The sequence below is a fragment of the Triticum aestivum genome, chromosome 5B (assembly GCF_018294505.1).
Source record: "Triticum aestivum cultivar Chinese Spring chromosome 5B, IWGSC CS RefSeq v2.1, whole genome shotgun sequence".
NCBI classification, from domain to species: Eukaryota; Viridiplantae; Streptophyta; class Magnoliopsida; order Poales; family Poaceae; genus Triticum; species Triticum aestivum.
This window is the reverse complement of record NC_057807.1, coordinates 375225291-375248778: the sequence shown is the minus strand read 5'-3', so window position 1 is coordinate 375248778 and position 23488 is coordinate 375225291.

Here is a 23488-nt window from a genome sequence, read left to right as displayed (position 1 = left end):
GTGATTAACACTGATAGGTCACATTGCCATGTGACCAACATCCAAAGAGTTTACTAGTGTCTTAAACTAGTTCACATCACCATGTGATTAAGTCTCAATGAGTTCTCGGGTTTGATCATGTTTTGCTTGTGAGAGAGGTTTTAGTCAACGATTCTGCAACATTTAGATCCGTATGTACTTCGCAATTCTCTATGTCATATTGTAAATGCTGCTTCCACGCTCCACTTGAAGCTATTCCAAATGGTTGCTCCACTATACGTATCCGGTTTGCTACTCAGAGTCATTCGGATAGGTGTTAAAGCTTGCATCGACGTAACCCTTTACGCCGAACTCTTTATCACCTCCATAATCGAGAAACATTTCCTTATTCCTCTAAGGACAATTTTGACCACTGTCCAATGATCCGTTCCTGGATCATTCTTGTACCCCTTGACTGACTCATGGCAAGGCACACTTCCGGTGCGATACACAGCATAGCATACTATAGAGCCTACGTCTGAAGCGTAGGGGACGGCCTTCGTCCTTTGTCTCTCTTCTGCCGTGGTCGAGCTTTATCTCTTAACTTCATACCTTACAACTCAGGCAAGAACTCCTTCTTTGACTGATCCATCTTGAACACCTTCAAGATCATGTCAAGGTATGTGCTCATTTGGAAGTATTATTAAGCATTTTGATCTATCTTATAGATCTTGATGCTTATTGTTCAAGTAGCCTAATCCAGGTTTTCCATTGAAAAACACTTTTCAAATAACCCTATATGCTTTCTAGAAATTCTACATCATTTCTGATCAACAATATGTCAACAACATATACTCATCGGAAATTCCATAGTGCTCCCACTCACTTCTTTGGAAATACAAGTTTCTCACAAACTTTGTATAAACCCAAAATCTTTGATCATCTCATCAAAGCGTACATTCCAACTCCGAGATGCTTACTCCAGTCCTTAGAAGAATTGCTGCAGCTTTGCATATTTGTTAGCGTCTTTCAGGATTGTCAAAGACCTTCTGGTTGTATCACATACAACCTTTCCTCAAGAAAACTATCAAGGAAACAATGTTTTGACTATATGCAAGATTTCATAAATAATGCAGTAACTGCTAATCCAATTCCAACAGACTCTTAGCATCGCTATGAGTGAGAAAGCCTCACCGTAGTCAACTCCTTGAACTTGTCGGAAAACATCTTAACGACAAGTCGAGCTTTCTTAATGGTGATTCTTACCATCATTGTCTGTCTTCCTTTGAAAATCCATCTGTACCCAATGGCCTTACGACCATCAAGTATTTCTTCCAAAGTCATGGATACTTTCTCGGATTTTATGGCCTCGAGCCATTCGTCGGAATCCGGGCCCACCATCGCTTCTCCATAGCTCGTAGGTTCATTGTTGTCTAGCAACATGACCTCTAAGACAGGATTGCCTACCACTCTGAAGTAGTACGCGTCCTTGTCACCCTACGAGGTACGGTAGTGACTTGATCCGAAACTTCACGATCACTATCATAAGCTTCTACTTCAATTGGTGTAGGCGCCATGGGAACAACTTCCTGTGCCCTGCTACACACTAGTTGAAGTGACGGTTCAATAACCTCATCAAGTCTCCACCATCCTCCCACTCAATTCTTTCGAGAGAAAATTTTCCTCGAGAAAGGACCCGTTTCTAGAAACAAATACTTTTGCTTCCGGATCTGAGATAGGAGGTATACCCAACCATTTTGGGTATCCTATGAAGATGTATTTATCCGTTTTGGTTCGAGCTTATCATGATGAAACTTTTTCACATAAGCGTTGTCACAACCCTAGAATATTGTTTGTAAATAGTTGCATCTTCATCCAGGCATCATATTTAAATTTCTGAAACTTGAACTGAGGAATTTTGGAAGCCTCAAAAACTCTAAATAAAGAGGGGCAAGAAACCCTAAAATTGCAATCAGTAAATCCAAAATGCCCTAGAAATAGCTCTGACAATTTTGGCAAGAGTTATAAATCAAACCAAAATTTTGGGACATTTCTAAGGAATTATTGGGCTCTGATTTTAAATCAATATTTTATTTGAATTTGGAGTTATATTCATAATATATAATGAATATATTTTCAAATGACCTGAGATATTTTTGTTATGTGTGGAGAAGTCCATTAAGTGACTTAAAAATATCCAGGGGAGTTTTGGCACTGTTTTCAAATTCTGTTTGAATTAAAATTCAGTGCCAATTAAAGAAAACAGAACTGAAATAGAAATAAAAGAGAGAGAGAGAAGGAAGTTACCTGGCCTCACCCGTGCAGCCCACCAGAGCCGGCCCAGCTCCTGTGCTGGTCCAGCACTGTGCGGCCCAGCCCACCACTTCCCCCCCCTGTCGCCTTCCTCCTCGCGCCAGTAGGCGCAGGCGCGTGGCCGGAGCGCGCGGGCACACGCCCAGGCCACCTCCTGCCTCTCTGCCTGTCTCCCCGTCGCCCTGAGGATGCCACGCACCCCCCTGGACCGCTCTCACTCTCCCTCATTCCTTCTTCTCTCTTCTCTGGCTCTCTCACTCGCGCGACCGAGGACCGCCGTCGCCGCCGCTCGTCGCAGCCGTAGCCACCACCGTCGTTCCACCCCACCAGAGTGACCAAAGGCTCCGCCTCGACGCCCCCGACCTCTCCATGGAGCTACGCAACGCCGGGAGCCCTGCATCGCCGCCCACGTCGCCGTTCCCCTCCTCGGCCATCGGAGATCGTCGCCGTCGATTCGCTGCACTCCGGCCGCCCCCGAGCCCACTAACCCTCCCTGCAGCTCCGCGGTGAGCCTTTGACCTGATTCCCCCTCTCCCCGTGCCCTATCTCCCTCTCTAGCCGCCGTTCACAACGAGCCGAGAGCTCTTCGCCGACGGCCATGGCGCCGCCGCGGCCACAGTTGCTGCCGCCCGTGTTTGAGCACGTGTCTGCGCTCAGCGTGGTCCCAGGAGCCCAGAACAAGCATCCGTTCGTCCTCTCGTCAACCGTAGCCTCATTTCCGTCGAGGTCCGAACCTCGGCCGCCGCCGCGAGCTCGATTCCGGCGAGCCCGTTCGACCTCAGCCCCTCCCGCTTGCCTAGATGGATGCGGCTGAGCGCCAGCTACGCGTAGATGATCGCTGCCGCTGTTTTGGTCGCCGGAGGACGTTTCCCGAGCCCCTCCGCCGCGTCTGGACTCGCCGGCGGCTAAACGCCGGCGACTGTTGACCCTTGACCGGCGTGGGTTGACCCACTGCCCGGTTTGACCCTCCCCTCTCTCTGACTGACGTGTGGGCCCAGCCCCCCTGTTTAATTAGTACCAGGTTAAGTTAGTGTTAACTAACTTAGTTAAGTAGATAGGACACTGACATGCGGGCCCAGGCTCTAATTAAACTTAGGTTAGTTAACTGTGTCACTGACGTGTGGTCCCCACACGTCAGGTTTGACCTGGACCGCGCCCGTTGACTGCTGACGTCATGGCGACGCACTGCTGACGTAGTAAATGTTTCTGGAATTTAAATAATTCTTAAATGATTTATTATTTTCAGAAAATGTCCTAAACTTCAATAAATCATAGAAATTCAACCGTAACTCCAAATTAAATAAATTATATATGAAAAATTATCAAAAAAATTCAAGGAATCCATCTGTACCATTTTCATGCATGTTAGAACAACTTATAGCTGCTGTTTAGCACAAATCAATTAAATGGCATTTGAATAATCACATATGGAGTTTGAATTTGAATATTATATTCAAACCAACTTCATTTAATCTGTTGCTAGTTGCATTAGCTCAAAACACATTCATATTGCCATGTCATGAGCATGCATCATATTGTGCATTGCATTGATTGTGTTCCTTTCTGTGTTGCCGGTATTTGTCCCCTCTCGATAGACGCGATACCGATGATGTGATCGTTGACACTGATGAAGACTCAATGTTATCTTCAGAAGTGCCAGGCAAGCAAAAACCCCTTGTTCATTCCGATAAAATCCCACTCTCTCGCTCCTGCTCTCTTTTACTGCATTAGGACAACAACGACATATTTGATACTTGCTGCGGTAGCTGAACCCTTTATCCTTTGCATGACCTGTCATTGCCACAGTAAATAGATGAAACCCACTAGTATGAGTAGGATTTGTTTGAGCCCTGATGTGCCTACTCATTCATGCTTGTTTGTCATGCCTGCTACTGCTTAGAGTTGAGTCAGGTCTGATTCATCGGGGATGAATCAGAGGCGTGTGAACATGTCCTACTGTGTGTGAGCTAAGTGTGTGAACACGATTTGGTAAAGGTAGCGGTGAGAGGCCATGTAGGAGTACATGGTGGGTTGTCTCATTGCAGCCGTCCTCAGGAACTGAGTTCTGTGTTTGTGATCCATGATTCAGCTACTACCACGCATTGGGCCCGAAACCAATGGACCCTCTCGGCTTCTTGATCACCCTTGTCCTCTGTCCAGGAGTTGCAAGTAGTTTCTGGTGTTTGTAGTATGCTGGAGGCCGTGGGCAGCGCTGACCGTAGGGGTGGGCTGTGATGCGGTAGGCACGTGGCCGGGTAAACCGGGCGCCCGTTTGGTGTCACGGAACCCTGTTCACATCGTTTGGGGCTGTGAGCGAAACTCCGGCCGGATCTCCTCATGGATGGAACCCGAATAGGCGATAAACCTGGACTAGAGACTCGAGTGTTTAGGTAGGCCGTGGCCGACACCCACGTTGGGCTTTCGCTTGAAGGTTGCCGAGTACATGTCGTGTAAACGGCGGTAAGTGGTGAGAGCGTGTGTGAAGAAGTACACCCCTGCAGGGTTAACATCATCTATTCGAATAGCCGTGTCCGCGGAAAAGGACTTCTGGGTTGCTTATATCAGTTCATAGACAAGTGAAAGTGGATACCCTAAAATACGCAAGATAAGCGTGAGTGCTATGGATGGCGTTCTCGTAGGGAGACGAGAGCGGATCCATAGTGGTGTATTGATATGGTGAATATGTGGACTCGTGTGCGCCACCTCAAAAGAGTTACTTGCAGTCGTAGTTCAGGATAGCCACCGAGTCAAAGCTGGCTTGCTGCAGTTAAACCCCACCATCCCTTTGTTGATAATGATGCATATGTAGAAAGTTCTGATGTAAGTCTTGCTGGGTACATTTGTACTCACGTTTGCCTATTTTATGTTTTTGCAGAGAGACTTCAGTCTCACTAGTAATTCCGCGTGGTCTTCGACGTTTAGCTTGTTACCTCAGCTACGATCTTGTGCCCTCAGCAGGATCTGGTAGATAGTCAGGCTTCTCAGCCTTTTTTCATTTATAGATGTCTGTACTCAGACATGATAGCTTCCGCTTGTGCTTTGATTTGTATGCTCTGAATGTTGGGTCGTGAGACCCCTGTTTGTAATATCTCGCTCCTCGGAGCCTATTGAATAAATACTTGAGTTGTAGAGTCATGTTGTGATGCCATGTTGTATTTGCACATATCGAGCATATTGTGTGTATGTTATTGCTATGCTTGGTATGTGTGGGATCTGACTATCTAGTTGTTTATCTTTAGTAGCCTCTCTTACCGGGAAATGTCTCCTAGTGTTTCCACCGAGCCATGGTAGCTCGCTACCGCTCCGGAACACTTAGGCTGGCCGGCATGTGTCCTTCTTCGTTCCTGTGTCTGTCCCTTCGGGGAAATGTCACGCGATGAATACCGGAGTCCTGTTAGCCTGCTACAGCCCGGTTCACCGGAGTCCTGCTAGCCCAGTGCTACAGCCTGGATTCACCCGCTGATGACCGACACGTTCGATGCTGGGTCATGGATGCCTGTCCCTGTAAGTCTGTGCCACTTTGGGTTTACGACTAGCCATGTCAGCCCGGGCTCCTTATCATATGGATGCTAGCGACACTGTCATATACGTGTGCCAAAAGGCGCAAACGGTCCCGGGCTAAGGTAAGGCGACACCCGTGGGAATACCGTGCGTGAGGCCGCAAAGTGATATAAGGTGTTACATGCTAGATCGATGTGGCATTGAGTCGGGGTCCTGACAGCGTTGGTATCAGAGCTTGACTGCCTGTAGGATTACCAAGCCAAACTGGTCGAAGTTGAGTCTAGAAATTCTTAGTTATATAAGGGAATTGATTGTGGGATGGAACGTAAGGCTCTTTTTACTCCTTATACCTCATGGCCTTCTGATCTGAGTCATCATCTTCTCTTCTACGGGGATTAAGAACTAGGCTATCTCTTCTTTCTATTAGGATCACGTGTTGCTAATCTGTAGACTTATAAGATTGTTGGACTTAAGCCTCGTTTCAGTTCCTACTACTTCTGTATGATTACTGTTGATCTCGGAACCTTGATACTGTGATGTTGAGTGGTTATGCCACCATTTTGTGATTGTCTCAAATCTTTTGAGCATTTACAGCCGTTATGCTGTCCGAGTCATCCCAGGTCTCTAAACAATCTGATGCATTTGCAAATCCTTTCCTTCCGTCTCCGATGTCCCTTTTGGTCGGAATAAGCACACTAATCGGTAGGTTGAGGTACTTTGTTACCTCGACATATATGTTGGAATTATTATTATGACCCTAAGTGCTTAGGGGATCATCTAGTAATTTAGCCATGCTTTGTGTTCCGAGTGTGATGATTCTGGCCATCATTCTCGAAAGCATCCCGTGATGCTACTTAGTAGTAGGTATTCTACTCCTTGGGTTTTGAACCCGAGATTCACTCTACTTACTTCATGTTGATAGGGTTTGCTAGTTCCTTTAGGATATTAGTAACCTTTGCGATAGTCCTCGAGGTTCGTGGTACATCCTTCTTCCAAATACCATGAACTACTTATGGCAGAAGTTCCTCGTTGAACTGAACGATCACAACCAGAGTGCTCTTGATGAGTTCTCCATTATATGTTATGGCTCTGCCAGTTCTACTTTTCTGCATGGGTTATCCGGAAGAAATGTTGATCTCGCTCGACATACTAATCTATGCATCCACAACTCGGAAAATTATATGTTCCTTTGAGTTGTCCCTCTTTAGTTGTCTACTGACCTTCGTCTATCAATTGATAGTCCAAGGGTATGCATGCATTCGTTTATCGATGCCTATTACCCTTGTGGTCCGTCAAGCCATTCTGTCCTGAATGACTTGGAGAAACAAACTCCAGTACCTCATCCATATCCAGGATTGGGTCAAAGAAGTTGTGCTCCGCATATCAAATTGCTAATCCAGCTTTTGTTCTGTTCTACCTTGGAGTGTTACCATCTTTATATCGGGATTGTTATAGGAATTGCACACCATCCTATGAACTCTTGGTACAGTGATACTTCTTGCCATCATTAGTCATTCCTCGGTCTTCGTGTTGATGCAACCGGAATACCGACAAATGAATTGTGATGTGTGAAATCAATACGCCTAGCAACCTCGTTGCTGGGTAGTTAAAGGACAATAATTTCATTCTTAGTGTGTTGGTTATTGAATCATCATTCTAAGATTGATCGTGCTACCTAGTCCATTCTCCTGGTTCACTCCTCGATCGATGAGTTAGGATTATTTCAAATCCTTGCCCTATTGATCATATCGTCTTGCCCTGAAAAGCAAGATTGTTCTCGAGCTTAGTAACATACCGGTGGTTCGTGATTTTCTGAATATCTTCTCAGAAGTATTACCAGGTTGTCACCTGACCGCTATGTTGAGTTCGTGATCAAGTTGGTTTATTCCTGTAAACCACTCCTTCTCTAAGAATCCGTGTTGGATACCCTGAGCTAGTTGGTTAAGCTAGACAACAACTTGGAGAGTTGGAAGATAAAATCTTGCCTGACTTAGTTCGTTCCAAAGGGATATTCTTGTGTAGTGTGTGTTGAAGAAAGATGATATCTTCATCGATTGGTCCCTGTGATCAGTTGTTGGACCTATTGTCTTATCAATCCTTTGATTTGAGTGTGGGCCATCGTCAAGTCAAATCAGTACCAACGATGCTCGTAATGTTGTCTTATTCGTGGTTGATCCCTCGAGCATACACCATTACATCTTTGGTCTGACCAATGCTATCACCGTGTTCACTTAACTATGGAATTCCTTTTAAAAGGAAACCTAGATGAATTGTTGTTGAGCCCACTGACAACATCCTTATCTCCTCCATGATTTTGTTGAACATTAAGCTAGTGTTGGAAACTTTTGAAAGCATTTGTTCATGCTAGCTCATGAAGCATATGTTTGGATGAAGGTAGTGACTTCCTTTAATGCATGTGCATCTGATGCAAGTTGCCGCCGTGGATTCGAGAAAGTCAATGTTGCTTTCTTTGGAATCATTCCAAATCAGTCATGCACACGTGCGAAGAATTCTGTGGTTTGAAGACTTGCAACCTTCAATCTATATGTATCCCTAGCACACCAAGCCACTGATTGATTTGTTCAAGGAGAAGGAGTTCCTTCATAAGAGCTAATCCGGACTTATGTAGGGATTTCGATACCCTCGTTGATGGTTCCCCCTCCTGAACTCGGTAGTGTTTTATTGTAAGACTACCATGTGGGCACGCTTGTCTGGGACAACGTGTTCACATGTTTGTAGCAGAACCAGCTCATGTTTTAGAGCTTGCTATCGTAGTTCATCTCCCGAGAATCCCGCAACGTCATCTCGTCGATTTGTGTTGCAAACTTCCGTTTTTCTTCCTAGACTCGATGAGTCTGGAATATCCTGACACCAACCAGATCTGAATCTCAGGCAGATATGATGGTTGGAATATTTTCCAAGAATTATAATATTGGTTCCTCGATAACTGGCAAAGTGGATGTCGTGGCCAGCACCACCCAGCCGAAAGACCTATTATTGTAGTATCTTGATTGAAGAAGTTGGCCACCTCCCCATAGGGATTTCGTAGGATTTACTCCCTAGTTGCCCCTATGGATTTTGAGATCCCGAAGTCCGACCTTTTACTTGATGTTCTAGATATCAAACCATATCTATGAATGGGTTACGCTAGCACATCAAGGAGAACATTAGAAGCGGAGTGCTAAATGTCTCTCGGTCGATCGTCCAGATTTTGTTCATTGGCTCGCTAAGGTGAAATCTGAGAAAGTGTTATCCTCCTTTGCATCTGCATCGTCCATCGCTATTCATCATGGTAGTAAGTTGTGTTGCCAGAATCCTTGACACGGATATTGGTAAAACCTTGATGATTATGGAAATGCTCAAGTTCTTGAGAGCACGCACAAGCGTTAGGTGTTACCATCGGCACTAGCTAGGTTTGCTCTCAACTTCCTCGGTTATGCTATAACTTCTCAACAGTGGATTCACTCTCTATTGTTGGGTTCTCCCCAGTTACTAGAATCATTCCCATCATTTGCATTTTGTTCCCAGCTTGCACCACCAATGTGCCATTCTACCATGGGTCTCTTCCATTTCCGGTGATAAGCAAATTCATCCATTGCGTTGTCTTCAACAAGGTAATCCACATCATCCAAGTTTGAGTATGCCATTCTACCGACCCCCTCCAAACGATCGCTCGAGAATTGTCTTAGGCTGGTTTAAAGAGTTTCAATGATCTCTGAATCAAAGGTAATTCTTTTTGCCACTTAAGGGGAGATATCTACGAGTCACGGTTCCGAAGGTGTCTCGTTGTGGTTTCATGGCAACTCAACTCCTCGCTACGTTGACAATCGATTACCACCTTCTTAAGCGTGAAATTGTTGTCTACCTAGTGAACCTTCGTCATCCGTTTCTTTCCACCCCTCTTGATGTGTATCTCGTGTCTCAACCCGAGAGATGGTCCTATGTCTCATTCCGTGAGTTGTTCGATCTTCGAGAAGATCGACCCTTCTAGAGTCTCCTTCTTCCCTCCATGTCATGTTGACAGGATTTCGCAGAGCAAGACTTCAAGACAATGATGGTGAATGAATCAACGTTCAACTGAAGTGCACCCTGGATCGTGAAGATTGTGCTAGTTTGCGTTCCCCCTTCACCTTACCCTACACTTGAATCTCGGGACGAGATTTTTGTTTAGTGGGGGTGAGTTGTCACAGCCCTAGAATATTGTTTGTAAATAGTTGCATCTTCATCCAGGCATCATATTTAAATTTCTGAAACTTGAACTGAGGAATTTTGGAAGCCTCAAAAACTCTAAATAAAGAGGGGCAAGAAACCCTAAAATTGCAATCAGTAAATCCAAAATGCCCTAGAAATAGCTCTGACAATTTTGGCAAGAGTTATAAATCAAACCAAAATTTTGGGACATTTCTAAGGAATTATTGGGCTCTGATTTTAAATCAATATTTTATTTGAATTTGGAGTTATATTCATAATATATAATGAATATATTTTCAAATGACCTGAGATATTTTTGTTATGTGTGGAGAAGTCCATTAAGTGACTTAAAAATATCCAGGGGAGTTTTGGCACTGTTTTCAAATTCTGTTTGAATTAAAATTCAGTGCCAATTAAAGAAAACAGAACTGAAATAGAAATAAAAGAGAGAGAGAGAAGGAAGTTACCTGGCCTCACCCGTGCAGCCCACTAGAGCCGGCCCAGCTCCTGTGCTGGTCCAGCACTGTGCGGCCCAGCCCACCACTTCCCCCCCCCTGTCGCCTTCCTCCTCGCGCCAGTAGGCGCAGGCGCGTGGCCGGAGCGCGCGGGCACACGCCCAGGCCACCTCCTGCCTCTCTGCCTGTCTCCCCGTCGCCCTGAGGATGCCACGCACCCCCCTGGACCGCTCTCACTCTCCCTCATTCCTTCTTCTCTCTTCTCTGGCTCTCTCACTCGCGCGACCGAGGACCGCCGTCGCTGCCGCTCGTCGCAGCCGTAGCCACCACCGTCGTTCCACCCCACCAGAGTGACCAAAGGCTCCGCCTCGACGCCCCCGACCTCTCCATGGAGCTACGCAACGCCGGGAGCCCTGCATCGCCGCCCACGTCGCCGTTCCCCTCCTCGGCCATCGGAGATCGTCGCCGTCGATTCGCTGCACTCCGGCCGCCCCCGAGCCCACTAACCCTCCCTGCAGCTCCGCGGTGAGCCTTTGACCTGATTCCCCCTCTCCCCGTGCCCTATCTCCCTCTCTAGCCGCCGTTCACAACGAGCCGAGAGCTCTTCGCCGACGGCCATGGCGCCGCCGCGGCCACAGTTGCTGCCGCCCGTGTTTGAGCACGTGTCTGCGCTCAGCGTGGTCCCAGGAGCCCAGAACAAGCATCCGTTCGTCCTCTCGTCAACCGTAGCCTCATTTCCGTCGAGGTCCGAACCTCGGCCGCCGCCGCGAGCTCGATTCCGGCGAGCCCGTTCGACCTCAGCCCCTCCCGCTTGCCTAGATGGATGCGGCTGAGCGCCAGCTACGCGTAGATGATCGCTGCCACTGTTTTGGTCGCCGGAGGACGTTTCCCGAGCCCCTCCGCCGCGTCTGGACTCGCCGGCGGCTAAACGCCGGCGACCGTTGACCCTTGACCGGCGTGGGTTGACCCACTGCCCGGTTTGACCCTCCCCTCTCTCTGACTGACGTGTGGGCCCAGCCCCCCTGTTTAATTAGTACCAGGTTAAGTTAGTGTTAACTAACTTAGTTAAGTAGATAGGACACTGACATGCGGGCCCAGGCTCTAATTAAACTTAGGTTAGTTAACTGTGTCACTGACGTGTGGTCCCCACACGTCAGGTTTGACCTGGACCGCGCCCGTTGACTGCTGACGTCACGGTGACGCACTGCTGACGTAGTCAATGTTTCTGGAATTTAAATAATTCTTAAATGATTTATTATTTTCAGAAAATGTCCTAAACTTCAATAAATCATAGAAATTCAACCGTAACTCCAAATTAAATAAATTATATATGAAAAATTATTAGAAAAATTCAAGGAATCCATCTGTACCATTTTCATGCATGTTAGAACAACTTATAGCTGCTGTTTAGACAAATCAATTAAATGGCATTTGAATAATCACATATGGAGTTTGAATTTGAATATTATATTCAAACCAACTTCATTTAATCTGTTGCTAGTTGCATTAGCTCAAAACACATTCATATTGCCATGTCATGAGCATGCATCATATTGTGCATTGCATTGATTGTGTTCCTTTCTGTGTTGCCGGTATTTGTCCCCTCTCGATAGACGCGATACCGATGATGTGATCGTTGACACTGATGAAGACTCAATGTTATCTTCAGAAGTGCCAGGCAAGCAAAACCCCCTTGTTCATTCCGATAAAATCCCACTCTCTCGCTCCTGCTCTCTTTTACTGCATTAGGACAACAACGACATATTTGATACTTGCTACGGTAGCTGAACCCTTTATCCTTTGCATGACCTGTCATTGCCACAGTAAATAGATGAAACCCACTAGTATGAGTAGGAGTTGTTTGAGCCCTGATGTGCCTACTCATTCATGCTTGTTTGTCATGCCTGCTACTGCTTAGAGTTGAGTCAGGTCTGATTCATCGGGGATGAATCAGAGGCGTGTGAACATGTCCTACTGTGTGTGAGCTAAGTGTGTGAACACGATTTGGTAAAGGTAGCGGTGAGAGGCCATGTAGGAGTACATGGTGGGTTGTCTCATTGCAGCCGTCCTCAGGAACTGAGTTCTGTGTTTGTGATCCATGATTCAGCTACTACCACGCATTGGGCCCGAAACCAATGGACCCTCTCGGCTTCTTGATCACCCTTGTCCTCTGTCCAGGAGTTGCAAGTAGTTTCTGGTGTTTGTAGTATGCTGGAGGCCGTGGGCAGCGCTGACCGTAGGGGTGGGCTGTGATGCGGTAGGCACGTGGCCGGGTAAACCGGGCGCCCGTTTGGTGTCACGGAACCCTGTTCACATCGTTTGGGGCTGTGAGCGAAACTCCGGCCGGATCTCCTCATGGATGGAACCCGAATAGGCGATAAACCTGGACTAGAGACTCGAGTGTTTAGGTAGGCCGTGGCCGACACCCACGTTGGGCTTCCGCTTGAAGGTTGCCGAGTACATGTCGTGTAAACGGCGGTAAGTGGTGAGAGCGTGTGTGAAGAAGTACACCCCTGCAGGGTTAACATCATCTATTCGGATAGCCGTGTCCGCGGAAAAGGACTTCTGGGTTGCTTATATCAGTTCATAGACAAGTGAAAGTGGATACCCTAAAATACGCAAGATAAGCGTGAGTGCTATGGATGGCGTTCTCGTAGGGAGACGAGAGCGGATCCATAGTGGTGTATTGATATGGTGAATATGTGGACTCGTGTGCGCCACCTCAAAAGAGTTACTTGCAGTCGTAGTTCAGGATAGCCACCGAGTCAAAGCTGGCTTGCTGCAGTTAAACCCCACCATCCCTTTGTTGATAATGATGCATATGTAGAAAGTTCTGATGTAAGTCTTGCTGGGTACATTTGTACTCACGTTTGCCTATTTTATGTTTTTGCAGAGAGACTTCAGTCTCACTAGTAATTCCGCGTGGTCTTCGACGTTTAGCTTGTTACCTCAGCTACGATCTTGTGCCCTCGGCAGGATCTGGTAGATAGTCAGGCTTCTCAGCCTTTTTTCATTTATAGATGTCTGTACTCAGACATGATAGCTTCCGCTTGTGCTTTGATTTGTATGCTCTGAATGTTGGGTCGTGAGACCCCTGTTTGTAATATCTCGCTCCTCGGAGCCTATTGAATAAATACTTGAGTTGTAGAGTCATGTTGTGATGCCATGTTGTATTTGCACATATCGAGCATATTGTGTGTATGTTATTGCTATGCTTGGTATGTGTGGGATCTGACTATCTAGTTGTTTATCTTTAGTAGCCTCTCTTACCGGGAAATGTCTCCTAGTGTTTCCACCGAGCCATGGTAGCTCGCTACCGCTCCGGAACACTTAGGCTGGCCGGCATGTGTCCTTCTTCGTTCCTGTGTCTGTCCCTTCGGGGAAATGTCACGCGATGAATACCGGAGTCCTGTTAGCCTGCTACAGCCCGGTTCACCGGAGTCCTGCTAGCCCAGTGCTACAGCCTGGATTCACCCGCTGATGACCGACACGTTCGATGTTGGGTCATGGATGCCTGTCCCTGTAAGTCTGTGCCACTTTGGGTTTACGACTAGCCATGTCAGCCCGGGCTCCTTATCATATGGATGCTAGCGACACTGTCATATATGTGTGCCAAAAGGCGCAAACGGTCCCGGGCTAAGGTAAGGCGACACCCGTGGGAATACCGTGCGTGAGGCCGCAAAGTGATATGAGGTGTTACATGCTAGATCGATGTGGCATTGAGTCGGGGTCCTGACAAGCGTCGCAGCCCCAAAAATTTTAAGAAACGACAACTTAGGTTTCTCCAAACCATAGTTCAAATGGTGTCGTCTCAACGGAATTACGTGGTGCCCTATTAAAGTGAGTGTGGTTGTCTCTAATGCCTAACCCATGAACGATAGTGGTAATTCGATAAGAGACATCATGGTACGCACCATATCCAATAGGGTGAAACTATAATGTTCGGACACACCATCACACTATGGTGTTCCAGGCGGTATTAACTGTGAAACAATTTCCACAATGTCTTAATTGTGTGCTAAAGCTCGTAACTCAGATACTCATCTCTGTGATCATATCATAGACATTTTATCCTCTTGTCACAATGACCTTCAACTTCACTCTGAAATTACTTGAACCATTCAATAATTCAGACTTGTGTTTCATCAAGTAAATATACAGTATCTACTTAAATCATCTGTGAAGTAAAACATAACGATATTCACCGCATGCCTCAGCACTCATTGGACTGCACACATCAATGTGTGTTACTTCCAACAAGTTGCTATCTTGTTCCATCTTACTGAAAACGAGGCTTTTCAGTCATCTTGCCTGTGTGGTATGATTTGCATATTTCAAGTGATTCAAAATCAAGTGAGTCCAAATGATCCATCTGCATGTAGTTTCTTCATGCGTATACACCAATAGACATGGTTTGCATGTCTCAAACTTTTAAAAAACGAGTGAGTCCAAAGATCCATCAACATGGAGCTTCATCATGCGTTTTACACTAATATGACTTACATGGCAGTGCCACAAGTAAGTGGTACTATCATTACTATCTTATATCCTTTTTGGCATGAAAATGTGTATCACTACGATCGAGATTCAATAAACCATTCCTTTTAGGTGCTAGACCATTGAAAGTATTATTCAAATAAATAGGGTAACCATTATTCTCCTTAAATGAATAACCGTATTGCGACAGACATAATCCAATCATGTCTATGCTCAATGCAAACACCAATAACAATTCTTTAGGTTTAACACCAATCTCGATGGTAGAGGGAGTGTGCGATGCTTGAACACATCAACCATGGAAACACTTCCAACACGTATCGTCAGCTCACCTTTAGCTAGTCTCCGTTTATTCTGTAGCTTTTATTTCGAGTTACTAACACTTAGCAACCGAACCAGTATCTAATACCCTGGTGCTACCATGAGTACTAGTAAAGTACACATTAACATAATGTATATCCAATATACTTCTATCGACCTTGCCAGCCTTCTTATCTACCAAGTATCTAGGGTAATTCTGCTCCAGTGGCTGTTCCCTTTATTACAGAAGCACTTAGTCTCGGGTTTGGGTTCAACCTTGGGTTTCTTCACTGGAGCGGCAACTGATTTGTCGTTTCATGAAGTGTCCCTTCTTGCCCTTGCCCTTCTTGAAACTAGTGGTTTCACTAACCATCAACAGTTGATGCTCCTTCTTGATTTCTACTTTCGCGGTGTCAAATATCGTGAATACCTCAAGGATCATCATATCTATCCCTGATATGTTATAGTTCATCACGAAGCTCTAGCAGCTTGGTGGCAATGACTTTGGAGAAACATCACTATCTCATCTGGAAGATCAACTCCCACTCGATTTAAGTGATTGTTGCACTCAGACAATCTGAGCACAAGCTCAATGATTGAGCTTTTCTCCCTTAGTTTGCAGGCTAAGAAAATTGTCGGAGGTCTTATACCTCTTGACATGGGCACGAGCCTGAAATCCCAATTTCAGCCCTCAAAACATTTCATATGTTCCGCGATGTTTCGAAAAACGTCTTTGGTGCCTCAACTCTAAACCGTTTAACTGAACTATCACGTAGTTATCAAAACGTGCATGTCCGATGTTCGCAACATCCGCAGACGACGATAGGGGTTCAGCACACTAAGCGGTGCATTAAGGACATAAGCTTTCTACTGTCCGCATAATGGCTACTGTAAACTTTCAACTATATTTTCTCTAGGAACATATCTAAAACAGTGGAACTAAAGCGTGAGCTTACGACATAATTTGCAAAGATCTTTTGACTATGTTCAGGATAATTAAGTTCATCTCATGAACTCCCACTCAGATAGACATCCCTCTAGTCATCTAAGTGATTACATGATCCGAGTCAACTAGGCCGTGTCCGATCATCACGTGAGACGGACTAGTCATCATTGGTGAACATCTTCATGTTGATCGTATCTACTATACGACTCATGCTCGACCTTTCGGTCTCTTGTGTTCCGAGGCCATGTCTATACATGCTAGGCTTGTCAAGTTAACCTAAGTGTTTCGCGTGTGTAAATCTGGCTTACACCCGTTGTATGTGAACGTAAGAATCTATCACACCCGATCATCACGTGGTGCTTCAAAACGACGAACTTTCGCAATGGTGCACAGTTAGGGGGAACACTTTCTTGAAATTTTAATGAGGGATCATCTTATTTACTACCGTTGTTCTAAGAAAACAAGATGCATAAACATGATAAACATCACATGCAATCAAATAGTGACATGATATGGACAATATCATTTTGCTCCTTTTGATCTCCATCTTCGGGGCTCCATGATCATCATCGTCACCGGCATGACACCATGATCTCCATCATCATGATCTCCATCATCGTGTCTTCATGAAGTTGTCTCACCAACTATTACTTCTACTACTATGGATACCTGTTAGCAATAAAGTAAAGTAATTACATGGTGTTGTATAATGACACGCAGGTCATACAATAAATAAAGACAACTCCTATGGCTCCTGCCAGTTGTCATACTCATCGACATGCAATATTCCTATTACAAGAACATGATCAATCTCATACATCACATATCATTCATCACATTCTTCTTGGCCATATCACATCACATAGCATACCCTGCAAAAACAAGTTAGACGTCCTCTAATTGTTGTTTGCATGTTTTACGTGGCTGCTATGGGTTTCTAGCAAGAACGTTTCTTACCTACGCAAAACCACAATGTGATATGCCAATTGCTGTTTACCCTTCATAAGGACCCTTTTCATCGAATCCGTTCGGATTAAAGTGGGAGAGACTGGCACCCGCTAGCCACCTTATGCACCAAGTGCATGTCAGTCGGTGGAACCTGTCTCACGTAAGTGTACGTGTAAGGTCGGTCCAGGCCGCTTCATCCCACAATACCGTTGAAATAAGATTGGACTAGTAACGGTAAGCATATTGAACAAAATCAACGCCCACAACTACTTTGTGTTCTACTCGTGCAAAGAATCTACGCAATAGACCTAGCTCATGATGCCACTGTTGGGGAACGTAGCAGAAATTCAAAATTTTCTACGTGTTACCAAGATCTATCTATGGAGAAACCAGCAACGAGGGGAAGGATAGTGCATCTACATACCCTTGTAGATCGCTAAGCGGAAGCGTTCAAGAGAACGGGGTTGAAGGAGTCGTACTCGTCATGATCCAAATCACCGGAGATCCTAGTGCCGAACGGACGACACCTCCGCGTTCAACACACGTACAACCCGGTGACGTCTCCCATGCCTTGATCCAGCAAGGAGAGAGGGAGAGGTTGAGGAAGACTCCGTCCAGCAGCAGCACAACGGCGTGGTGGTGATGGAGGAGCATGGCAATCCTGCAGGGCTTCGCCAAGCACCGCGAGAGAGGAGAAGGGAGAGAGGTAGGGCTGCGCCTGGGAGAGGTGAAACTCATCTGTTGGCAGCCCCAAAAACCCTCAAGTATATATAGGGGGAGAGGGGGGGGGCTGCGCCCCCACCTAGGGTTTCACCCCTAGGGGCGGCGGCCAGCCCAATCCCATCTAGGGTGGTGGCCAATGGGGGGGAGAGGGGAAACTTGCCCCCCCAAGTTAGGTGGGTGCGCCCCCTCCCCCAACCCTAGGCGCCTTGGGCCCTTGTGGGGGGGTGCACCAGCCCACCTGGGGCTGGTCCCCTCCCACACTTGGCCCATGCAGCCCTCCGGGGTCGGTGGCCCCACTTGGTGGACCCCCGGGACCCTCCCGGTGGTCCCGGTACGTTACCGATAAAACCCGAAACTTTTCCGGTGACCAAAACAGGACTTCCCATATATAAATCTTTACCTCCGGACCATTCCGGAACTCCTCGTGACGTCCGGGATCTCATCCGAGACTCCGAACAACATTCGGTAACCACATACAAACTTCCTTTATAACCCTAGCGTCATCGAACCTTAAGTGTGTAGACCCTACGGGTTCGGAAATCATGCAGACATGACCGAGACGTTCTCCGATCAATAACCAACAGCGGGATCGGGATACCCATGTTGGCTCCCACATGTTCCACGATGATCTCATCGGATGAACCACGATGTCAAGGACTCAATTGATCCCGTATACAATTCCCTTTGTCTAGCGGTATTGTACTTGCCCGAGATTTGATCGTCGGTATGCCGATACCTTGTTCAATCTCATTACCGGCAAGTCTCTTTACTCGTTCCGTAACACATCATCCCGTGATCAACCCCTTGATCACATTGTGCACATTATGATGATGTCCTACCGAGTGGGCCCAGAGATACTTCTCCGTTAACCGGAGTGACAAATCCCAGTCTCGATTCGTGCCAACCCAACAGACACTTTCGGAGATACCTGTAGTGCACCTTTATAGCCACCCAGTTACGTTGTGACGTTTGGTACACCCAAAGCATTCTTATGGTATCTGGGAGTTGCACAATCTCATGGTCTAAGGAAATGATACTTGACATTAGAAAAGCTTTAGCATACGAACTACGATCTTTGTGCTAGGCTTAGGATTGGGTCTTGTCCATCACATCATTCTCCTAATGATGTGATCTCGTTATCAACGACATCCAATGTCCATGGTCAGGAAACTGTAACCATCTATTGATCAACGAGCTAGTCAACTAGAAGCTTACTAGGGACATGGTGTTGTCTATGTATCCACACATGTATCTGAGTTTCCTTTCAATACAATTATAGCATGGACAATAAACGATTATCATGAACAAGGAAATATAATAATAATAACTAATTTATCATTGCCTCTAGGGCATATTTCCAACAGAGAGTGCATCTACATACCCTTGTAGATCGCTAAGTGGAAGGGTTCAAGAGAACGGGGTTGAAGGAGTCGTACTCGTCGTGATCCAAATCACCAGAGATCCTAGTGCCGAACGGACGGCACCTCCGCGTTCAACACACGTGCAGCCTGGTGACATCTCCCATGCCTTGATCCAGCAAGGAGAGAGGGAGAGGTTGGGGAAGACTCCGTCCAGCAGCAGCACAACGGCGTGGTGGTGGTGGAGGAGCGTGGCAATCCTGCAGGGCTTCGCCAAGCACCGCGGGAGAGGAGGAGGACTTGGGAGAGGGGGAGGGCTGCGCCAGAACTTGGGGTGCGGCTGCCCTCCCACCCCTCCACTATTTATAGGTGGGGGGAGAGGGGGCCGGCCCCCCTATATCTCATCTAGGGTTGGGGGCGGCGGCCAAGGGGGGAGGAGTGCCTCCCAAGTCAAGTGGAGGCCCTCCCCCTTAGGGTTTCCCCTCTCCCATGCGCATGGGCCTTGGGGGGGCTGGTGCCCCTGGCCCATTAAGGCTAGGGCGCCCCCCTACAGCCCATGCTGCTGTATTGAACGTGGTGGAACAATTTCCGGACCTCCGGACCCCTCCGGAATCCTCTGGAACCTTTTGGAAGCTTCCCGGTACAATACCGAAAAACCCGAACTTTTCCCGGAACCCGAACAACAACTTTCCATATATAAATCTTTACCTCCGGACCATTCCGGAACTCCTCGTGACGTTCGGGATCTCATCCGGGACTCCGAACAACATTCGGTAACCACATACAAACTGCCTTTATAACCCTAGCGTCATCGAACCTTAAGTGTGTAGACCCTACGGGTTCGGGAACCATGCAGACATGACCGAGACGTTCTCCGGTTAATAACCAACAGTGGGATCTAGATACCCATGTTGGCTCCCACATGTTCCACGATGATCTCATCGGATGAACCACGATGTCAAGGACTCAATCGATCCCGTATACAATTCCCTTTGTCTAGCGGTATTGTACTTGCCCGAGATTCGATCGTTGGTATGCCGATACCTTGTTCAATCTCGTTACCGGCAAGTCTATTTACACATTCTATAACACATCATCCCGTGATCAACCCCTTGGTCACATTGTGCACATTATGATGATGTCCTACCGAGTGGGCCCAGAGATACCTCTCCGTTACACGGAGTGACAAATCCCAGTCTCGATTCGTGCCAACCCAACAGACACTTTCGGAGATACCCGTAGTGCACCTTTATAGCCACCCAGTTACGTTGTGACGTTTGGTACACCCAAAGCATTCCTACGGTATCGGGGAGTTGCACAATCTCATGGTCTAAGGAAATGATACTTGACATTAGAAAAACTTTAGCATACGAACTACACGATCTTTGTGCTAGGCTTAGGATTGGGTCTTGTCCATCACATCATTCTCCTAATGATGTGATCCCGTTATCAACGACATCCAATGTCCATGGTCAGGAAACCGTAACCATCTATTGATCAACGAGCTAGTCAACTAGAGGCTTACTAGGGACATGGTGTTGTCTATGTACCCACACATGTATCTGAGTTTCCTATCAATACAATTATAACATGGATAATAAACGATTATCATGAACAAGGAAATATAATAATAACTAATTTATTATTGCCTCTAGGGCATATTTCCAACAAGTGTGTCCACCGGCGAGGGAGAGGCCGGATTTTATAGCGGCCGGTGGCGGCGAGCGGGGCGGCAGACGTGTGTACGCGTGGCGGGAGGGGGCGGCGCGTCGTTGGCCGCCGCTCCTGAAGGAAATATGCCCTAGAGGCAATAATAAAGTTGTTATTTATATTTACTTATATCATGATAAATGTTTATTATTCATGCTAGAATTGTATTAACCGGAAACTTAGGACATGTGTGAATACATAGACAAACAGAGTGTCACTAGTATGCCTCTACTTGACTAGCTCGTTGAATAAAAGATGGTTAAGTTTCCTAGCCATAGACATGAGTTGTCATTTGATTAACGGGATCACATCATTAGAGAATGATGTGATTGACTTGACCCATTCCGTTAGCTTAGTACTTGATCGTTTAGTTTGTTGCTATTGCTTTCTTCATGACTTATATATGTTCCTATGACTATGAGATCATGCAACTCCCGAATACCGGAGGAACACTTTGTGTGCTACCAAACGTCACAATGTAACTGGGTGATTATAAAGGTGCTCTACAGGTGTTTCCGATGGTACTTGTTGAGTTGGCATAGATTGAGATTAGGATTTGTCACTCCGATTGTCGGAGAGGTATCTCTGGGCCCTCTCGGTAATGCACATCACTAGAAGCCTTGCAAGCAATGTGACTAATGAGTTAGTTGCGGGATGATGCATTACGGAATGAGTAAAGAGACTTGTCGGTAACGCAATTGAACTAGGTATTGAGATACCGACGATCGAATCTCAGGCAAGTAACATACCGATGACAAAGGGAACAACGTATGTTGTTCTGCAGTTTTACCGATAAAGATCTTCGTAGAATATGCGGGAGCCAATATGAGTATCCAGGTTCCGCTATTGGTTATTGGCTGAAGACGTGTCTCGGTCGTGTCTACATAGTTCTCGAACCCGTAGGGTCCGGACGCTTAACGTTCGGTGACGATCGATATTATGAGTTTATGTGTTTTGATGTACTGAAGGTAGTTCGGAGTCCCGGATATGATCACGGACATAACGAGGAGTCTCGAAATGGTCGAGACATAAAGAACGATATATTGGACGACTATATTTGGACGTCGGAATGGTTCCGGGTGAGTTCGGGCATATACCGGAGTACCGGGAGGTTGCCGGAACCCCCCGAGAGGTATATGGCCCTTATTGGGCCATAGTGGGAGAGAAGAGAGGGAGGCATAGGAGGGGGTGCGCCCCCCTCAAGCCCAATCCGAATTGGGTGGGGGGCCGCCCCCCCCCCCTTTCCTTTCCCCCCTCTCCCCCTTCCTTCCACTCCTAGTCCAACTAGGGAAGGGGGGAATCCTACTCCCGGTGGACAATTTGTGGCAGATCTGAATTTATACGATGGTAAGAACTTACTTCGCCAATGATTGTCAACCGATGAATTCTTTTTTGGAATGTTAGGTAACACTTGTTGATGAGCTTACCATTCCATCACATCAAGACAAATATGTATTGTGGATAATGCCCGATATTAATGCAACATCCAACACCTTTTCCAATTTCTTGTAAGTAGCTGCACTGCTTCAAATAATTGATGGGCAGGTCACAAGAATAGGGATGGTAATGGTGTTTCATTCCCGGCTAAGATCTGTCAAGAATTTTAGTTCTTGGACTTCATTTCATGGGTTTCCTGCTGGTGCTACAAGCTTTCATCATGGTCAATGCTCATGGAGGTATGTCAATGTTGTGTTGCTCCATGTATAAAAAAAACCAACCATGCAGGACGACTGCATGTAATAGAGAAAAGGAAGCCCATGTCCAGAAAATTTAGCACAACAACGACGACAAAGATAAAGCTGCATGTTAATGTTCCCTTGGGAGAAAAGGAAGCCTACTTCGGCCCCATTGCACACCGAGGAACAAGAACGCAAGAAAAAAATAATTGCAAAATATAATAAAACTAATGGGTTACTTATCTTGAATTTTTATGGGAAATGATAAGGATACACTAGTAGATTATGTGTTGTTTATAATTTCAAACCTCTATATGATGCTCCCTTGGGTTAGAGGTTTGAGTTGAAGATAATCAAGTTGCTTGATTTATGTGCTGGAAAGTGTTCCATCATTCCTTTAGCCTGATAACACATTATCTTGCTGAAGTTTTTTCTATGCTTTCCAATGGGTGAATGTCCAGATTTGTAATAGCCAATGTTTTCAACGTGTGAATGCCACATTCTCTGTCGGGCCATTTACATTTCAGCCCCTAACTCGAACCACCTACTCACATTTACCTCTAAAAAAATCGTGTGCTCAAATTTGCCCCTCTCCTATTTAGTGTGGTTATAGAAATGCCCTTCCGTATATTTTCTGTCCGGTCAAAGGCCTTTGACCGTTAGATTTATCTATACGCGCACTTAACAGTCAAAGGCCTTTGAATGGACGGAAAATGTATGGAAGGGCATTTCTATAATCCACTTAATGGAAGAGGGGTAAATTTAAGCACATGATTTTATTAAGGATAAATCTGAGAGTGGGCGCAAAATAGGGGCATAAATGTAAATGTCACTTCTTTGTCCGGTGCTGGATCTATGTATTCACATCTTTTCTTGAAGTAGCTTGGGTCTATTGTTGTTATTATTATTATT